This window comes from Chamaea fasciata, unplaced genomic scaffold, assembly GCF_029207755.1.
Source record: "Chamaea fasciata isolate MVZ Bird 193981 ecotype frontalis unplaced genomic scaffold, bChaFas1.0.hap1 SCAF_4, whole genome shotgun sequence".
Classification (NCBI taxonomy): domain Eukaryota; kingdom Metazoa; phylum Chordata; class Aves; order Passeriformes; family Sylviidae; genus Chamaea; species Chamaea fasciata.
Window position 1 is genome coordinate 24104519 of NW_027094089.1, and position 20174 is coordinate 24124692.

General features: G+C 39.4%; 1 protein-coding gene across 2 annotated transcripts in view; it reads left to right on the forward strand.

The window, feature by feature from the left end:
• GHR (growth hormone receptor) overlaps positions 1-20174 on the forward strand; it is a 119420-nt gene that overhangs the window by 83269 nt on the left and 15977 nt on the right. The window lies entirely within an intron of this gene.

The window sequence follows — 20174 nt, forward strand, 5'->3', positions numbered from 1 at the left end:
TTATGGTGTAGAATTTCCTTCTTATATGTTATTCCTAATATTAATTATTCCTAGTTCGTCATATGTTCTTCCTCAATGCTTGCCAAAAATGTATTTTCTGAATTTAAGTAGTGAGCTATGTTGTCTCTATAGCAAAAATTCAGTTCCCTGTGGAGCAGGCAGGACAACTGTTGGATGCATCCTAATTGAAGATACGAAGATAGATCTTTTCGTAAATCTTTTGGATTATTTTTTTTTTCTCCCCTTGATTCAGCTAAATTAGCTCATTTCTACCATATCACTTCAGGAGATTTGCTGGGAACCCATGGTCCTAAATAAAAAACAGAACTGTGTCCTGGGACCTCACCAGGGTCTGTCCCTCAGCAGGCAGTCTGCTGCCATTCAGAAATGATGTGTCACACATTCCCTTGTGAACCCATCAGAGGTAATGCTTACTTGAAGTCAAGCAGTGTGGCATATCAAAGAGAAAATAGAAAATAGGGGTAGAGGGAAGAGGATGTGAAGAGGATGGATGAAGCTCTGCTGAGGAATAGGACAAGAGGCAATGGGCAGAAATTGATACACAGGAAGTTCCACCTGAACATGAGGAAGAAATTCTTTACTGTGCCGTGACTGGAACAGATTCTGGAGAACTGGAACAGATTGCCCAGAGAGGTTCTAGAATCTCCCATAATGGAGTTACCCAAGAGTGATCTGGACAGAGTCCTGTGCTGTGTGCTCTGGGATGGCCCTGCTTGGGCAGGGGTTTGGACCAGATGACCCACTGTGGGTCCTTTCAACCTGACCCATCCTGTGATTCTGTGAAAGCACCTTGAGGAAAAATGCAAGGAATACATCAGTGGAAACAAAGACCTTAGGGAGAGAAGATAGGGATGAGGAAAGAAGAAAATGAGAAGTGCAAAAATATTTCTGTCACTAGGTTAAGTGACAAAACCTGAGACACTCAATGATCTGAAACACCATGAAAGGGAATGTTTTCTCTGACCTTTCATCACAAGAATGTTAGGTCTTTTCTTTTTTCAAACTAGACTCAAAAAATCCTAGCATTGCCTTTCTTTCGACTCTTGCCTTCCTAAGTGCCTGGCACCAAGTTTTCACTGAAATTGTACAATTGGATTAGATTATTCCACCAGGCACATTTTCTTCCTGTGTTGTCCTGAGCCCTAACGCACCGTAACACAGCATCCAGAATTGGTGCCACAGACTTGATTCTTGAGGGCTTGAAAATGAGGTATTTGTGACTCTTGTGAGAGTTTACAGGCTTACCAGCCATGATAGCCCCCTTCCCTTTTTTTCATCCCTCCTATTCATCTCTCAAACTGATCATGGTCTATCATCAGTGACTGGATCCCAAACCTGTGCATCCTCTGTCTTATTTTCATGTGTAGTTCAGAAATCACAGACAGAATAAATGCCGCAGGAACTGCTCCACAAGATTTTCAAGGGAGATGGTGGTGTGTGGAGCGTGGCAAATCATAACCTGCAATAAATCAGTCTTTTTCCATCTATCTCTGGTACAATCTCAGCAGCAGAATAAGCATATGGCAAAAGCTCAGGAAATACTCTGTTCCTTTAGTTCTTCAAATAACTCCTGCTTGTCACAGCTCTGCCTGGAATTCAGAAAGGTTGGCTGCAGAACTTCCAGTTGCTGCTGGCTATTTGAAGTGGTGGATCTAGAGCAGTTAAAAAACCACCATGAATGCTGTATTCATTCTAGTAATGGAAAAATTATTAGGAAGGGTTTTTTTACAAGGGGATACCTACCAGTCTTACTGGTCCTAAATGACTACTTGTTAAGATACTTTATTAAGCTGGTTTCCTTTAATTTGGTATGTCCTTCCTTACAACAAATTCCCTCCTTTTGTAAAAGATACTAAAGAAACTACTTTGCCTGTGGACTAAACAGGGAATGCAGCTTAGACTTCCCTGTGCTTGGCTGCACTCCCACTCTGGTGCTTATATAGTAATTTGTAAGTGAGCCTGAGAGGTGCCATTTACAGACAGAAGACAGGGTGAAGTTGAAGAGGAGAGTAGAGGGCTTTACACCTTTAAAAACTGTGAATTTCATGCTGCCTCTGCCATACACCTCCTTCTGAGTTCCCTGTGTATACATTGTACATACCCTGGGTTTTCTTCTGGCAGTAAAATAGGAATTGTTGGCACGGAGCTGTGAACTGATGTGAGCTTGCCCAGTACTGCTTTACTAAAGGTAGAGGAAAGAGCTCATATCACGTTTGTATTACATAGCAAGTGTAATTAAGTTTATGATGTACTGACAAGGAATAACAAAACTAGGCTGACTAATTAAATTAATTGTAATTTACTTTGTAGTAGAAAACATATTTTAAACTACCACAAGTTTCTACTCATGTCTGTCTTCCTTGCAGGCCTGTCTTTTCAAAAGCATTGTGAAATACTAATAGCTGTGCCAGTGAAAACCTAAAATTCCTTTAGCTTTGTATCCTATCTTCTGTATCTCCAGTGGTTGCTTGCCAAATGCACAGTGAAGAACAACAGAGTGGTGCAATCACTGAGTAATGTGCCTTCCTCTGGTGGTGTGTGTCTTGTGGAGTTTGGAGCCAGAGGTGGTACCTTGATATTTATTACCTTTAACACTTTTTCCAGAAAAGTTGATGATTGCCCTCTTGAACATGCAAATGTAGGAAATTTTAGGATCCTAAAAGCCATTTAGTAAGGATATTCACAGCTCAACTACAAGCTGGGTGGAGAGATGTGTCCTTTTGTTCCTTTGAATCTGCTACTTCCTAGTTGCATTAGTTTTCTTTTCGTTTTATGTTTTTTGGGTTGCTTAATTTTTACTTGGGGGGTTGTTTGTTTGTTTTTGGGGGGATGTTTGGTTTGTTGGTTGGGTTTTGTTTGTTTGTTTTCTTTTTTAAAAAAATTTAAATAGACAATGACTAATCAGTCAGGTTATCTCTTCTTTCTAGCTTTGTAAATCTCACTACATCACTATCTTTTTTCCAGACAGTGAAGTCCTAGCCTATTTGTTTTAAAAGATCTATTCTCTTTAGCTATTTTGATATGCTTATCTGAAAACAGTTTAGAATAGGATGCTGATTTTCCTTTCCAAGTCTGATGAAGCTGAGGAAGGAGATGTACTTGTGTGTTCATGAACAGGTACACAAACTTCTGCACTCTGCTCCACACTTGTTTCAACCTCAGAGTTTAACTCTGTGGTAGGATTTGCCACTGGCTGAGTACAGAGAGCCCCATTGGGCAAATCAGCTGCTGTCAGATGTAATAGCAGCTTTCTGGAAGAAATTTACAGGCTTTCTGCAGTGATAATGGGTTATGGTTCTTAGACTTACCTTCTACAAGGCAGCATTAGAGGTACTCCTTTGTAATGTTGCTTCTCTAGATGCTTAAGCAACTGATACTTTAATCTGCTCCTCAGGTTTTTTTGAAAAGGGCTTGGCACTTTTATGGGAAAAAGGATCCTGATCTGAGCTCAAAATATCTGCTGAGTGATTTCTAAAAGAAGAAATCTTGTAAAAACATATTTGATTTACGGTTCAGTGAGACATACGTAGGCATGTTTAGGGGCCAGCTGTAGATTAATCTGTCAGCATTTTGCCACTGTCGTAGGAATTTCCAACGTGTGCCACCATGTTCCATGCCCTTAGGACTCAAAATGGATCACTCCTATGTTTGGTTTCCCAGCTCAGATAACAGCACAAACATCTCACCAACAGAGTGAGACCTATACTGACCTATAATAGCATTATATAAGCAGTCACTTCAAGAAAAGTCTATCTGTTGCCTCACACGATAAAATTGTGCCCTGTACTAGGGGGCAGTGCAAATTTAGGCACAATGTGAAGCCTATGGTGCCTAGTGGAATTGGAGCAAATTTCCACAAAATTATGTGGTGTTCCTAATTCAAAAACTAGCTTCAAAATGAAGAATGAAGAATACTTAGCATGAGCAAACCGCTAAGGAATTACCAAATTGTTTCAGGTTGAGGTTTCCATAAAAAAACATGCACCTGATACTGAGATTGTCTCCTCAAATGAATACGTTAGAGCAAAGATTAAAACATTCAAATACTAGATTTTGTAGTGGGATGTGTAAGGAACACTTAGCAGATGGCATTGTTAGCTTTGCTACTGATACATGTTTTATTTCAACATGTTTGTGTTATCTTGTATCTCTGGTTTGTCATGTGGACCCTAAATCTACTCTCATTACTCTTCTCATCTTCCAAGAATTTTTATCTCTTATGCTAAAAAAAGGTCACAAAAATTACTACAGTTTTTGAATTTTGTTTTACAGTTATCACTGCAATACTATCTATCACTATCTCTGGAATACCATAATTTTCCTTTATCTTTTTATTGAAGTGTTGTGATTTCATTTCGATGCTTTCCTCAAGCTTAATCATCTAGAAATGAACCTGGAAATTTTACATGGTATACTGTAGTATTTCCTGTTTTTTTTGGTTTCTGTTTTTGTTGGAAAAATTTATACCTTGAAAATCATATTTTTACTGATAATTTGACTTTTTGTTTTTTTCTTCCTGGTAGAACTAAAAAACATAGTTAAAGATTAAGAAAAATTGAAAGATTATAAAAAAATACCTTCCATTTTTCAAATTTCAAATGAAGCAAAGCTGGGCAATAAACTTATATAAAATTTCGTACTGTTGTTGTTTCATAAACCAACTTGCTTATTTGTCTTTGATATATATTCTCAGATTTGTTGGAGCCTAAGTTGCTGGAGCTAGTTATACAGTCAACACAGAAATGTTCTTCCAAATTTCAAGTTCATTTAATCGGTATAAATTGTTCTCATTAGGTTCATGTGTGACAAGGGAAAACAGTACAAGCTGATTTCTTCTGTCTTTCATGCACATTCCTGCTGCTGGAGCCACACCGCAGGTCAAGACAAGGGACCAAATGTACTTCTGCTTGTGCCTCTTGCTCCACCCGATGTACCCCTGAATAATTTTTAAGCTGTGCAGAATCACTGGCACTCAGCCTTAAGTCACCTCATGAGAAGCAAGGGTGGTTTCTTGTTTTCTTTATTCCCCAAAATAAATGCTTTCACTGCCAGTTAAAGAATTGGACTCATCTATGCCTGATTGCTTGTTTCCAAATCATGGCTGCCTCCCACATGCCTGGCAAAAGCTATTTTTGCAGTCACATGGAAGGCTGGTTTGACAAACTGATTTGGCTGGAAAATACTCTTTTTCCCCACCATGACCCCAGCCCACCCCACCACCACCTCCAGTGGCAGCAGTTCCCTAGTCCATCATACTCCCTGGTCATAAAGGCTATTGGGCCAGGGGACAGCAAGTGGCCTTGGAGCCTCCTTCTTCCTGTAGCACAGCCATCTGTGCCTGCTGGAGGAGCCAGCCAGGAACTGCAGTCAAGGAGGAGAGATCAGTGTCTCTAGGTGGCAGATCAATATCTTCATATGGCAGATCAAAGCACCTCAGCTCCTTTCTTCAGGGCATGCATTATGTCCTTTGAAGTCAGAAGGTAAAATTCCATGTCTCTGCACCCAGCAAGCATGCCAGGAAGCCCAGGGAGAAGAAAAGTGGTAGAGCCCACACAGAACAAGGAAAGCTTTAGGGCAACAGTAGTGGCATGTATCCATAGCACCCTGGGAAGTGTTCTGTGGGGCTGTTTTGACATCACTGTGCTACAGATGTTAAAGAAGGGATGCCAGGCTTGTTTGTGGAGATCAGCAACAACTGATTGCAGCATGGAAAGATTCCCCATGCTCCCTTGCTTTAATAGCAGAAAACCTACAGAGAGATTATCCAGCTTACTGAATATCCTGTGTCTCCTGCTTAAGGCAAATACATTGGTTTAGGATGTGATTTGATTTACTGTTTGGGTTTCTTATATGTGTGTTGAGATGTTGAAGGAAATCCCTGATAGTATGGGATACTTCATGGCCGACAAAGGGACCAAACTGTGTGTAGCAGAGTTGTAGAGGGAAGGATTCTTGGCTAGACATTAGAAGTAGGACACAGGGTTAGTGAGGATGTTTATGATTGTATTTATGGCTTATACAATATCTAAATAATGACTTTATCATCTATTGCAATGAATTATAATATCTAAAGAGTTATAATATGAGGAGGTTCAGCTAGAAATACACATGTTTACAGTCTTTGGCCTTGCAGACTTCACAATTATAAAGCAACAAAGCAGCTATGGAGATGCTTTAGGATTTTTTCTCCATATTTGGTTGAATCTTACTCACTTTTGCTCAGATATCCAAAAGGGAGTGTTCCATGTTTGGGCTGGATGGACCCTGCAGACATCCCTGGCAGGGAGGAGGAGGCATCCACCCAGAAGCTGCCTGCAACCTTGGGAGGCCAGTTTGCACAGTTGTCCCAGTCTCCAGCTGTATTCAATATGCTTTCCCTGGCTGATGTGCTCCAAAGTAAATGCAAACATCTCAGCTCCCCCACCTCTGGAATGTATTAATTGTGCAATCATACAGACAGTTGCTCCTGCAATATCCAGCTGGTGTTCCTATCTTAGGAAGAACCACATTGAACATCAGGGAAAAGGAAAAAAAGATGGGAGAGACAGGGAGGATGGGCTTGGGGGGAGAAGGGAGGTGTGATGTGTGCATGCCAAGTCCCAGCTATCTTCAGGTGCTGTCACACCAATCAAAGTCCACCTAATTGGGGTTCCTGGGTGTCTGATATAATGGCAAAGCTGTCAAATGGTTGCATCAAAACACCCGGTGGGTCTTGTAAGTGTGAAGAAGGGCTTTTGCTCTGTGGATTGTAACTGCAGTGTTAATTTTTTGTTTTCATTGCCCAAGAGCAGCAGTATGTACTCCAACATCCCTTGTGGACCTGATCCTGACTGCATGTGGTGCAGCAGAAGGAACATGGTGCAGTTGTGGGGAATATAAGCTGTCATGTTTCAGTTGTCCTCTCTTCTCAGAACAGTTGCCATTTTTTTTCTGCTGTTACATCTGCACTCTTTCACTAGGACAATATGAAGATAATGTCTGCACCTCTCTTTTTCTTTGAGTCCTGAAGCAGTTAGGTCTTTTGGCTGACTGGTGAGAAAAGTAACAGAGACATATTGTAAAATACCGTTGGAATTTTTTGTGTCACCAGTGAGGCCGCTGTCTCCATATCAGTCCTTCTTGTTTATTGTATTACTCTTCCATCTCAGGGAAGAAGGGTGAGCCTAATATTAAAACTTAGGGGATCATTACTGGATATAACTGCTTGGATATCTTTTTATTTTTTAAAACTTAGCTGTTATGTATTTCCTGTTGTTTTGTGAAAGATTATTTTTTTTAAGAGATCTCTGTCATTGCCTGGATAGTGTCTGATGTGGTCTGTATTTTTTCTTACCTTTTCAAAAGAAATAGATGAGAGCATCTGGAGAAAGAATGATCTTCACATTTCCTAAGTTACCAACATTTTTTTCTCTTTTGAAATTAAAACAGTTAGTAGTAATAGTAGTAGTAGTAGTAGTAGTAGTAGTAGTAGTAGTAGTAGTAGTAGTAGTAGTAGTAGTAGATGACTTACATGTATTTTTATTGTCTTAGGTCTGTCTCTGTCTCTGCTAGGCCTACAGGCAGGAGGTAATTGTATATATACTACATACTACTAATACTATATCTTGTGCAGATATAGCAGATATTTCTGGGGTAACCATCACAATGTGATGGCTGATGTCATTCAGTATAATGTTGTCTTGGTCACTAAAATAAACTAGGTGACAAAAACCCACAAGTTTGCCATAAACTCAGAACTTTGCAGATTTTGATGCTGACTTGAGATTTAAATGTCCCCTCTGCAGTTTACATATTCCCTCTGGGGACTGTCTTTATTTGTGGTGCAGTGAAAAGTTGGTGGAAGCAATCAAGATAGCCTCTCTAGGCATAATTATTTTTTTTTCCAAAGCCTAATTGTATTCCCTGTTTTAACATTACTTTTAGCAGAGCTATAAAAGAAAAGTGATGAAAGTCACAGGGGAGCCTCTGCTCAGGGACCTCCAACTCAGCTTGGAAGGCCATGGGAGAAAACCTATAACACTTGCCTGGCTATGCTCAGCTGGATTGCAAACTGAAGAAGAATTTGTCTGTAGAGATGGAAATTAGTTTCCAAGCTTCAAGTGCTGAGTTCAGCTTTCCTGAGTTTAATCCAGCTGTGACCAGCATTAAACAGTAATGAACATCTGCCAAGAAAGGGCTTTTTAATGAAAACAGTGTTCTTTTGGTAGAGCCTTTACTGCAGTGTTTTACAAAACAAATCTGTGTTTTTCACAGTTTACAAAGTTCAACTGTAATGTTTGATGTAAACCTGTCTGACTGTTCAGGATCATTCTGGCCTCAAAATCAATGATAGAGAACAAACATTATGGGCTTTATTGACAAGTTCACTTCTTAGACATGTCAGTAAGTGCAAGTAGGTCTGAAATGTTGCAACATGTTAAACGGACTCTGTGTTTACTTTTGCCATCTAATCCTTTTCCTCTGTTTTGAGCTTTTTCAGATCTAATGTTTTGCTGTAACTTTTGCCTTCCTGTTGAGTTTCTTGAATGTCAGCTTTCCACATAAATATTTTGCTCTTTCTTTTTATGTGTTTTCATTAAAAAATAATTTTGTAGCTACTCAGAATAGCAAATATTAAATATTCTGAAAGAACCAGTGTTTGTTTAAAATTAGGTGGGTTTTGTCAGTTACTCAGAGCTTGTGAATGAGCCTAGGCTGGTTCTTAAGGCAGATGCCAATTCGTGCAGTCCCTTCTAACTTTTTGGAGAGCCAGAATAAATATCCACCTATGGCTGTGATACAGACTAATTGGTGTCACTTATTTCAGTTGAATAGCAACATTTGTGCACTGGCTTTTTGTTCTCAGGCAGGTGTACGTTACTGATACCTTAGCTTCTTATCTGCTTATGTAGAATTATTTAGTCAAATCTCCTGCTGTGGCTTCTGGTCTCTCCTGCAATCCCTCGAGCAGCACTCAGCCAGGTGTTTATTCCACGAAGTAAGGCAGGAGGGAGCACTCTCCTCCCTCAGAGTCAAATTTGTTTGAGGCTCCCTCTCACTGTCCAGACTTGGGAACGGCTTTGAAACTCCTACCCTTGAGACCAGCTTGGCACCAATGAGCCATTCCCCGCTGGGTTGGTAGTGTCCCCTCACCCTGCTTGGCTGCTCTGGGTGGTAGTAACCCCTCCCAGAGCTGTGCTGGGAGAGGGCAGTTCTCTGCCTGTGTGGGCAATCAAACAACCTTTTTGTATAGGGATGCTCCAGCATCCCATCAGGCAAAAGCAAACAGCTCTTTGAAATAGAATCACAAAATTTAGGTTCATTTTTAGCTTCTGTTTAAGCTTCTTTCCATAATGTGCATTTAAAAAGCTTCCAGGTATAGGTGTCATAGGATTTATAGTTCAATACTTGGGTTCTTGTCCTCTTTCTGCATGCTTATTCTTCCTTTTTTTTCTTCTGTCTTTTTTCATCTACTTTTTATGGACTGCTTTTAGCTCAGCATAACATCTGCAGTAACTGAAAGTAAAGGAATATGTAAATGTTGTATGAGGGGTTCAGCAGTGTTGATATTTGTCCGTAGGCATTGAGAGCTAACAGTTTTTATCATGGGAAGATCCCCTCTTTGTATGATGCTGAAAACTTGGATCTCAAAAATGCAGGAAAATTCAAAGATCCTTCAGAAGTGGTCTGTTAAGCGCAAAGACATGCTTATTGATGACTACTAAAAATTCTACACGTTGGAAATTTGGAAAATATTGCTGTCAATGTCTTCCTGTTGAAAAAAAAGTCCTAATGTTCTTCTTTGTGGTTCAAAGTATTTGGGCCTGCCAGGACTAGTACAAAAGGCCTGTGGCTGAGCAGTAACATGGCTACCTCCATAAAACTTCCTTAAAGACATGTTCTGAGGCAATTTCTTAGAAAAAAATTAAATATTCTGAGCAAAACTGGTAAACCACATGGGATGTGGAACAAGGCTGCCAACATTAATTGTAGCAGGAAATTAAGGAGCAACTTTCTACCCAAAACTAAACCAGAATTTGTTTTTGTCTTCTAGACTTGTGCAACTCCATTTTACCTGCTGATGTTGATTCATACAGTAGTACAACCAGCATTAACTAGAGAGGAGTTTTTCACTGACACAGAACAATTTCCTGACGTAAAACTTCATATCATCACTCAGGGAGGGTCTCACATGACTCATCCTCACAGTTTTTTTGTATTCATTGTTTTAAAGACAAGTCTAACCCTCTTGAACTCATCATGTTTTTCTGCTGACCTGTAGAAGGAGTGAATTAATCACTTAATCTCATGGTCCTCAGTGTGCCAAAAATGTAGTACTGGTCAGTTTATATAATTACAGCTTGCAGTTGTTGATGAGGATATGGTGTGATTATAACATTTTTGTTTAGATCTGGCTGAGTAGCAAAGTCTTACTGTGCAGGGGTGTAGATGGGATCATCACAGTTCTGAGACTGTAGTCAGGATGCACACTAAATGCACACAAGTGGTCTGTGTTTCAAGATCAGTTTGCTCTTACTAAGGCACTGGAATGAAATCGCAACTTCTGGCTTTAATGGTGTGTTTGTTGACAATTACAAAGTAGCAGGGGATACTGAGATAAAACTCAAGAGAGCAAGGAAAGTTGGGCAAGTGAGGTGACGCATGGTTACTGTAGGAGGTGAGTTCTGCAGTACCTGCCTTCAGGGTTTCCAAAATTACAGGGTCTCTGAATCAGGCAAGGTGTGTCTCATTGTAATATCTAGTGTCAGTGAATAGCACATATATCAGTGACTAACCACCTGCATATAGAAAACTGATTGCAAATGGTGCTTTCTAACTGACTGGCTCTTGGTGTGTCTTGAATGTGTCTGACACATTGAAGCAACTTTTTGATGGCAGGATTTTCTCAGTAATCATTTTGGATTTAGCAGCTGTACTTCCTTCAAACCATCTGAACTCAGCTGAGGCTCACAAAGCAAACCTCTCTGCTGCTCCTGTTTTTCCCCTGCAAAAGCAGTAATTCTGGGGAGATGATGTGTAATTGTTTAATGATAACTTGAATGAGGCCAGTTGCAAAACTCTTTGTGTATTGTGAGTAAAATGCAAAACCTCCTGACTTTAGCTGCATATTGGAGAGCTCCTAGAGAAGAAGTGTGTTACTATAAATGGTATGTAAGACAGTTTCCTGACTGACTTCTATTTCTGTGATTGTTTTAAAGGCTCTTTAAATCCTCCCTTATTGATTAATCTTTTGTTAATCTAAATAAAGCATGAAAACTGTATTCCTTCTGGATGAATGGCACTCAGGAGGATGAACCCCTCCTTGGCATAGTATTGTTAAAAGTCTATGCTTTTATCAGAAATGAAGTCTTCTTAGGCAGGCTAAAGACTACAGTAATTTAAGAGACTTAGGTTGGTCTTTAGTTAACTTGAACATTTGGGATTGGTTTTTTCCTGTCAGGAAATGTCTGTATTTTCAAATTTAAAAAATCACATTTTCCTTCTGAACACCTCCTGTAGTCATTTGAAAAGACTAGTTTAAGAAATGTCATTGTAGAAAGATGGGACACAAGCCACATGGGAAAGGCTCATTCTTTAATAGCCATCAAACTTCAAGAATATCTCAGGAGCCTTTATTTAAAGTACTGTAAAGTACTTCAAGTGTTCTGTCTGTGAGCCTTCTCTATGTGAGCTCTGAAGCTCAGCGCTGACGGCATTGGATTCTTAGAAAGACAAAACAGGTGTCAGAGAAAGTCAAATTCAGCAGAGGATACATAATGTAAATAAATCACTTTTGGCAGTCTGTCAAATAAAATAATATTTCCTCTATAAATATGTCCACTGTGATTTTGAATATGACTGTTTCATCCAAATCTCCTCACAGCAGTAACAAAAGGATTAGTCTGGAGGCTTACGTCTGGCCACCTAGTGCCACAGAGATGATCAGAAGATCTTTTAAGTTCACAGCCAGATGACAGAAATAAAAGCTGAAAATGTGTGGTATTTCCTCAAGCCCAACTCACTTCTGAGTCATGAGTGTCCCCTGTTTGCATATTCTCTTGTATTTTGTTCATCCTAGTGCTGAATTGCCAATACTTCTTGGGGTGGGGGTGTTTTCCCACTGTTGACTTAATTCCATGAGTCTAATTTTATTGACATGACCTCTTCTCCTGTTTGGTATTTACATAATCCTGAATTTCAGATAAAGTCAAGATACATCTAGCTCAGCATCTTTCCCATTTTGGGAAGAACTTCAGATACTCCCTGCTTGTAATTTACAACTTTGTCACATACATTTCCTTTCACTTGCAGGAATCTAGCTGGGATCCAAAAAAACATATGTCAAGTCATGGCTGTGAGAACTGCTTGGTACTCTGATTTGTTGGTTGAGGTTTTTTCAAATAAAAGTTGTTTGTAAATTAGCAGGACTTTTAAATGATCTGTCATAATATTCGCTTCATTTCTGACCATTAGGAGTGGAGATTGTTGCATCATAAATAATATTAAAAGGACAATCCTGGTGGGACTACTAGAACTTTGCTTGAGAGGAGACAACTGTTGTCACAGTGATTTTCCTTTTGAAACCTACTAAAAAGAATGTTCTTACAAAAGCACTGCAAAACTGCAAAGACTCACGTTCTTGTTAAATTTGAGGATAAAAGGAGGAGAAAACAATACTTTTATTCTTCTCGGGTTTGATTTTTAAATTTCACTTTGAAGTTGGAAACTCACAGTTCATGATTCACTGCAATAATAAAGCTCTGAATGAGTAAACATCCTGGCTACAGTAATAAAACAGAGACATCTCTGGAGACTACAAGGTAGGATTTTTTTGCCATGTATGAAAGAGATACTACATATATCCCTGGCAGCTGTTGTTTTGAAGAATGGTTAAATCTGCAGAAGTCAGAAATAACTTGAAAGTTTAACAGTGGAAAGTACAAAAATTTAGAGATTGACTCTGGTCTTCTAAAAGCAGTGTGAATTAAAAGGACTGAATGTCAAGAACAAGGCCAGATTGAGGGCCAGTATTTCTGTGAGTTACTTCATTCAAATATAATAAGGATGTGGGCAGGAAATAAACGACAAGAAATATCAGGACATATTTCTGCATAACCAGCACTGTTTTGATGATGATTGGGACATAGTGTCATTTTCATCTTAACCCATAGAGTTTGGGATATAATATCACAGTCTCAGTCTTTCTGTTGTGCTGTCATTACTCTGCAGTTGTCTGTAAACAGGTTTGCTGTGACAGTGCTTGCTTGTCTCTTTCGACACTGCCCTTGCAGCCACCTGCTTTCTCCTCCAGTCTGTTACCTTAGTATCTCTCCTGAGTGATCCCAGGTACGTGCTGTTTCTGCTCTACACTATCAGGGTATGCAGGTCCCACACCCAGAAGTTGTTGTCTTCACTGTTTGAACTGAGTAACAGTGACTGCAGGCTTACATGAGCTCACACGTTTCATTTGCAGTTTGTCAATATTGTTCTGCCTTACCTCAGGTCTTCTGCTGCCTTCCCTGCCTTCCTGCCATAACCACTTATGCCCTCTTTTCCTTTTCTTTCAAAATATGTAATTTTCTCATTCTTCTTTTCACCTGTGTCTTTGTCCTCCTTTTTCTCTCTGTTTTGGCTCCATTTGTCTACTCCCACTGCAAGATAGCTGTGTTGTAGCTTTTCCTTTGTTAGAACACTCTCTGTGTTGTTCTCAGACTTCAACACCTGTCCTGTTTGCTTTCCTAACGCCACTGCACAGGCATTTTCTGCTGCCTCACCGTACCCTGCCCACCATGGGTGCCATGCCCTGGCCACCACTGCTAGGCTCTGGGGCTCAAGGCTTGGTGCCTCCTTCTCCCCTGGTCAGACCAGGACCTGGATGCCCTTACCCAATGCCAGTAGCCACTGCAGTGCTGTCAAAGTGCAGTCCCATCTGCACAGCTTCTTGTTTATAGGAAAGGAGCTAAGGTTAAAACAAGGGAAGTAAGTTGCAACATTTAGGCAGGAGCATTAAGATGTGCCCTAGAGTGACTTTTCATTAAGTTTTGTCAAGTTGCAGTTCTTAAACCTGGGTTCACACCTGACAGTCTTTCTCCCCATGTCCTCTGAGTGCTTTCCTCTTAGAATTTGGAAAGGTGTTGGAGCCTGGATTAGGAATGCCGAGTTGAACTTTAGCTTCTCTTTCTGGAAAGCTTGTTTTTCTGGTCCTGGTTCTGAGCACCAATCTCTGAGTTTTTCAGGGGCCACATCTCAGCAAGGATAATCCCTCATTGCTGCATGGTGAGGAGCAATGCACTTGATTTTAGACAGCTGTTAACTCTGAACTGGACTTCAGACTAGAAATTGCTAGTACATATGCAGGAGAAAGAAGGATATTGAAAATTTTTATCAGTACTGAAAAATTTATTTGCACTGAGAAGGGCATGGAAGACCTTTAGTGGTGTTTGCTAATTGCACACTATTCTGTTTGCCCACAGGACCTCATTTGTACTTCCGTATTTCCTCGTATGTCCTACCACATAATGCTAGTCTATACTGAACATCTCCAGCAATGGCTGTAATAGATAAAAGCATTACACATTATTATTTTTGTACATAATTCCTTGAAAAGGTAATTTCAATTTAAGTTACAGCTATGTAAGCAATTAAGAGAGAATTGGAAATGGGTTTGTTACATTAACTGCCTTGCATTTGCAAATACCATGACCTTTGGTTTTGCTTGTCTTTATTTGTTGTATATGAAGGCAGGCCAGTAGATAGGGCTTACCTGCAACGGAAATCACTTGATTCCACCACTGCACATGGGAGGGCATGATTTGGAAAGCACATACCAGGTACCATGGAATACGGCACATGTGCACATCCTCTCTCCTCCCTGTTCTGTCTCATGGGCAATGGTACTGAGTATGCTGCATGATTGTTTTTTCACTCAATCCTGAACTTTATTTAATTAGTTTGTGTGTACTACCCTTATGGATCACATACGTGAGCCACCTTGATTTCTGTTCTGTGGATGCTTAATAGCATAGAAAGTGTGGAAAACCAGCACAGCTGTTGGACTTCTATCCTATGGAATAAGCTCATATTCTGCAGGTTTTCCAGGCATTTATGCTTTTAACTACATCAGTCTCACTTGACTAAAGATGGAAGAAGTTTTTTTCTGAAAGAACAGCCAGAATAGTTATCTGTTTTGCAGATAATACATAATGTATTTTGAGGTAGCTGTCACCAAATTCATCTTCAATGCAGAGCTTAAACACCCCACTTTCCTGCTTCTAAGCATAACACCTGAATTTATCATGAACTATTAAAATATTTAAACTTACTCCGTGGGCATAACGTTCCCTTACACAGCATTTCCAATCTGATTTCACTGTGATACAGTATATGTACATGTATACATTGCTTTGTTTCGATCAAGTATTTTGTACAAAAGGATCTGATTTATTACTGATATGAAATAAATTTTATTCTTTTCCACAAAAAAAATGTTCCAGAACTTGTTGGTCCTTTATGGGCAGGTTTTACTTAGGGCAAAAACTGGGTTAGATTAGCAAGCAGCCTGATGAAGAAGTGACCTGGTTGTTGTCTCCCTGTACTGCATCTCCCACTCTCTGTCTAGGATGTCTGACAATTTATTAGTACTAGATTGTACCTATTTAACATATCATCTAATACCACCAAAAGTGCTTCATTTTTCTGCCCAATTTAAACAAATTAGAATCTGCTGGTAGCATAGAAATCAATTATTAAATGACCTAACCTTTGATGAGCTTGGTGGATTCAGGAGCAGGACCTAATTGACAGAGCATTTACTGCCAATGTACAAATTTGAGCTACAGGAAATAGCACTTCAGCTCTTCATAGCTGTTTTCAGTGTTAAATGTAATGAATTCCCTTCTTTGAATTGCCATTTCCACCTTTCTCCATTGCACTCTAGCAGTGACACATTGTATGTTCTTTGAGAGTAGATTATATGAAGAGATGTGCTGTTGCATCACTGGTTTGCATATTGGGACACATTATTCTTCTGTGAGTTTAATTTTGCTGTAGGTTTGACTGGTACAGGATGTTCTGATTATGGATAATTCCACATGAACCTTCTAAAATCCACAAGCAAAAACATCTCTTGTTCAGCAAAAGTGCGGTTCCTTTTATGATTTTCTGTTTAGTTAGCTTGATTTTTATCGATCTGTCATATGGTCATTATTATTTCATCTACCATAGTCCCACACTAATAAGTGGGACATTTGTGTACAATTTGTGTACTCCTCCACTGTTGTCCCTGCAGAAGTACTAAAAGTCTGGTGACAGTGGGACTTTCTCCAAGATGATGATTGACTGTTTTGCTACACCCCAGTTAGACATTTCAGTTTTTTATTCTTCCACACTTCCAGCTCCTTTTAAAGTTATATTTTATTAGACGGACTTTTAAGAGGGGGGGGGGGGGGGGGAGGTGAAGGGGGAAGAAAAAAGAAAAGAGGAAATTCAATCCCTAAAAAAATTAGCCTTCTGACACTTTTTTCCATGTTTTTTCCTGTTGAAATGGTGTATTTGGTCAAGCCATTATCTTGAGTAAAGTGGTGGTTTTATTAATGACAGTTTGACTGGAACGTACTGGATTAGATAGGAAATGAGCAAGTGTTCATTCATGCTTTGTTTTGCTCTTCTTTGTTTTGCTCTTCTTTGTTTTGCTTGTCTAGTCTGTTTAAAATCTTGGTTTGACAGCCTTTACTTTCAGTACCCTGCTGCCTTTATGCCTAAATGCATTCAGCTGAGCTGTTGCTTACAGTTATCACATTCTGGGACAGTTTGTTCAGATGGAGCTCACACAGGGTCCTGCACAGTGCTGATAATTGACTTGTGTGGGAAACAAGGAACTCATGAACTCTACCCCAGGAATGCCAAGCCTTACACAAGTCAATATGTTAAAGTTTTCTTCAGTCAGTCACAAAATCTGCGGTTTTGAAGGCTGGAAACTTGACACAGAAACTGGAAATGTTTATTGTAAGATAATATTTCTTCAAATAGTCATAAAATAAAAGTATATGTATTCATATAAACTGGTTAACCAGGAATATTGAATCCCAAACAAAAATACTCCATATTTAAAAATTCTTGTGTCTGTTGAAGGGACATCTGTGAGAGAAAGAATTAATAGTCCTGTAACGGTGAAGTGGAAAAGAGAGGCTTGGGGATACATTCCTCTTTAGGAAATTAGGATGTAAGAGATCAAGTCTTAATCTGTATTCTGAATTGCTAATCCTCTTCATTGTAAATGATGCAATTCTGGTTGTGTCATGGTCTGTTTTCCTAAATGAGTTTGTACATCTGAAAGTGTGCATAAAGCTGGCAAATTCCAGAGAATTGATTATTAACACATTGTAGGGTCTATATCTAAGATTCTGCTGGACCTCTCAAAATCTAAGTGAAGTTTGATTCGATTCAGTTCATTTCGTAATGTTAAAAAGTGACAGTGTGACTCTATTTACCCCTATAGATGAGAATATGGTCTGTATGGTCTTTATATACTGTGTGTTCTAGCTATAAACACAGCTATAAATACAACAACAGAAATATTATAATTTAGGAGTTAGTTTTCCAGTATATCATTTTCTCAAATTCTTAATGTGTTGCAGTAAAAATAACTGTATTTGCATGTAGCTGAGGATAGAAACAGGGAAAGCCATAGCATTTACTTCCTTGCACACTATCTGTTTATAGAAGAAGGAAGAGACACGTCTTCTTGATTATAGGTATTATGCAGTTGAGGCAATTTTATTTGTGTCTTTGAAGTAAAGGCAAAAAATTTAATTCATTTTTCTTTGTCTTTATATAATAATTTGATTTTCAATTAAATAAGAAAATTCAAATTTTCTTTTGTTCAGCAAAAAGCTGAACTCACACTTTTAAAAAGTTATAATACTGTTCTTGAATCTTTTTTCCTATTTTATTTTGGATTTATGCTACAATGATTTGCAGTTTTGTGATCATGTGCTGTTTCTAACAAAGACATCTACTGCACGAACATTGTTTGACATATGATATAAAACTGTAAAAGCTCAAATCAAGGTCAATCCCAGAAGCATTTTGGAGTTTTGACAAAGCTGTCAAACACTGAATATGATACCAAAAAATCAGATACAATAGTAAAAAAAAATCTGTTTAAATATTTTCTGGGGAAAAAAAAGTGCAATTTTTTTCCATTTGCAGCAACAGTTCATTTCAAAATTTGTTTCAGTTTTAAACTGAAACTTATTTAAAGTTGAGCGAAATAGAACATGCTGACTAATTAAAAAAACACAGGTTTTAAAAATCTTTCCAATCAAACTTCAGTTATTTTAGGGTGGCAAGATGATTTCTCAATGCTTTGGGGAGGTAGGGGAAAGAAGGGGAGGGCAAAGAGGTTTAATCTAACCAGCTTGTGAAATCTCTTTACAGACATATGCTCAGGCTTTGTTCATTGTCCAAAGTGTAAAATCAGACAATTTAATGGGATAAGCAAAACTGAAATTCATAATACTCGTGCATTAGTTACTGCCTGATGTGGATGCTTGGCAGTGTGTAACATAAAGTACACAATTTAAACCATTGAGCCCAAGAAATGCAAATTGCTCAGGCATGGAGTGGCTGTTTCTGAGTCATAAATAAAGGAGTCAGCATTCATGAAGGCCACAATATCCTCTTGCGTAGCAGGAGGTGCATAGTGCTTGTGGATGACTGTATCTTAATACTTTTTCTGACTTTGAAGGTAAATATCTTGTATCAAGTATCATCACAGAATCACAGAAAGGTTTGGGTTGGAAGGCACCTATTAAGATCCTCTACCTCCTGCAACCCTCCTGCAACCACCCAGGATGTCTTCAACTAGGCCAGGATGCTCCGAGCCCTGTCCAACCTGGTCTTGGATGTTTCCTGAGTGGGGTACCCATCACCTCTCTGGGCAATCAGTTCTAGGGTTTCACCACCCTGACACTAACGCATTTCTTCCTTTTGTCATGTCTGAAATTCTGATATTCACATCTGTGACACTACCAAAACATTAGCAAAGAACTTTTCATGCAGGGTCTAGTAGCATCATGTTATTCCTTTTTCAGGGATCATTTCACTACTCATAAATACCTGACTAACATCTACGTCTTAAGTGCATTTTGGAGCAATTTTCTTAAGCAAATGGTCATATCACCCAGATGGTCTATGAAGAGAGGTAGACACTTCTATGTGCTTTTGATCTTCCTCTGAAAGCTTTCCAGGCCAAATAGGGAACACTGGCAATTGGAACCTTCAAAATAAGGAAAAAGTTAAAGCTTTACTTTGGAAACAGTGAGTCATACCTGCAACTTTTGCTTTTATATTTCTCACAGGGGTTGTTGTGGCTGACTTATTGCAGCAATCATTTTATGACCTTTCATTGTTTCGGTTTTGACAAAGAATAGAAATCATAGATACAGAAGTGGCATGTGGTGTAATATGTCCGTGCTTAGAAGTCCCCTTATCTTCCTCAGAACAAGGTTATATCCACACAGCATTATGCACACAAACCTGAGCTCAGCTCAAGGTAGTTTCTGTCATGAGCAGGCATTGTGAAATGCCTCAGCTGGATATGTGCTAAGCTGTGGGGAGTCTGATAGAAGCTCTGTAGTATCAGACCTTCTTTAAAGCAAGAGAAGTGCTAATTCAGGTGTATCTGTCCTGAGCTAACAAAACTGGGGACAGCCAGCTGGTCCAAAGGCAATGAGCCCACTGTGCTCAGCTTTGGTGTGACCTCCCTATGTGCAGTGCTGGGCCCTGCAGTTTAAGAAGATTTGAAGGTCCTTGATTGCACCTTGATGAGGGTACTGAAGCTGATAAGAGGGCTAGTGACAGGACACGTGGGAATGGTTCAAAACTACACCTAGGGGGGTTTGGACTGGGCATTAGGATGAATTTCTTTATGGGGTCAAACTCTGAAACAGGCATCCCAGAGAGGTGGTCGATACCCCAAGTCTGCCAGTGTTTAAGAGGTATTTGACCAGTGCCCTTAATAACAGACTTTAACCTTTGATTAGCCCTAAAGTGGTCAGGCAGTTGGACTGGATGATTCTTCTAGGTCCCTTCCATCAGAAACAGACTTTTCTGTTCTATTCAGTTGCAGCTGAAGGGCTGGCAAATCCCTATGCTGAGTGTCAGGCTGTGAT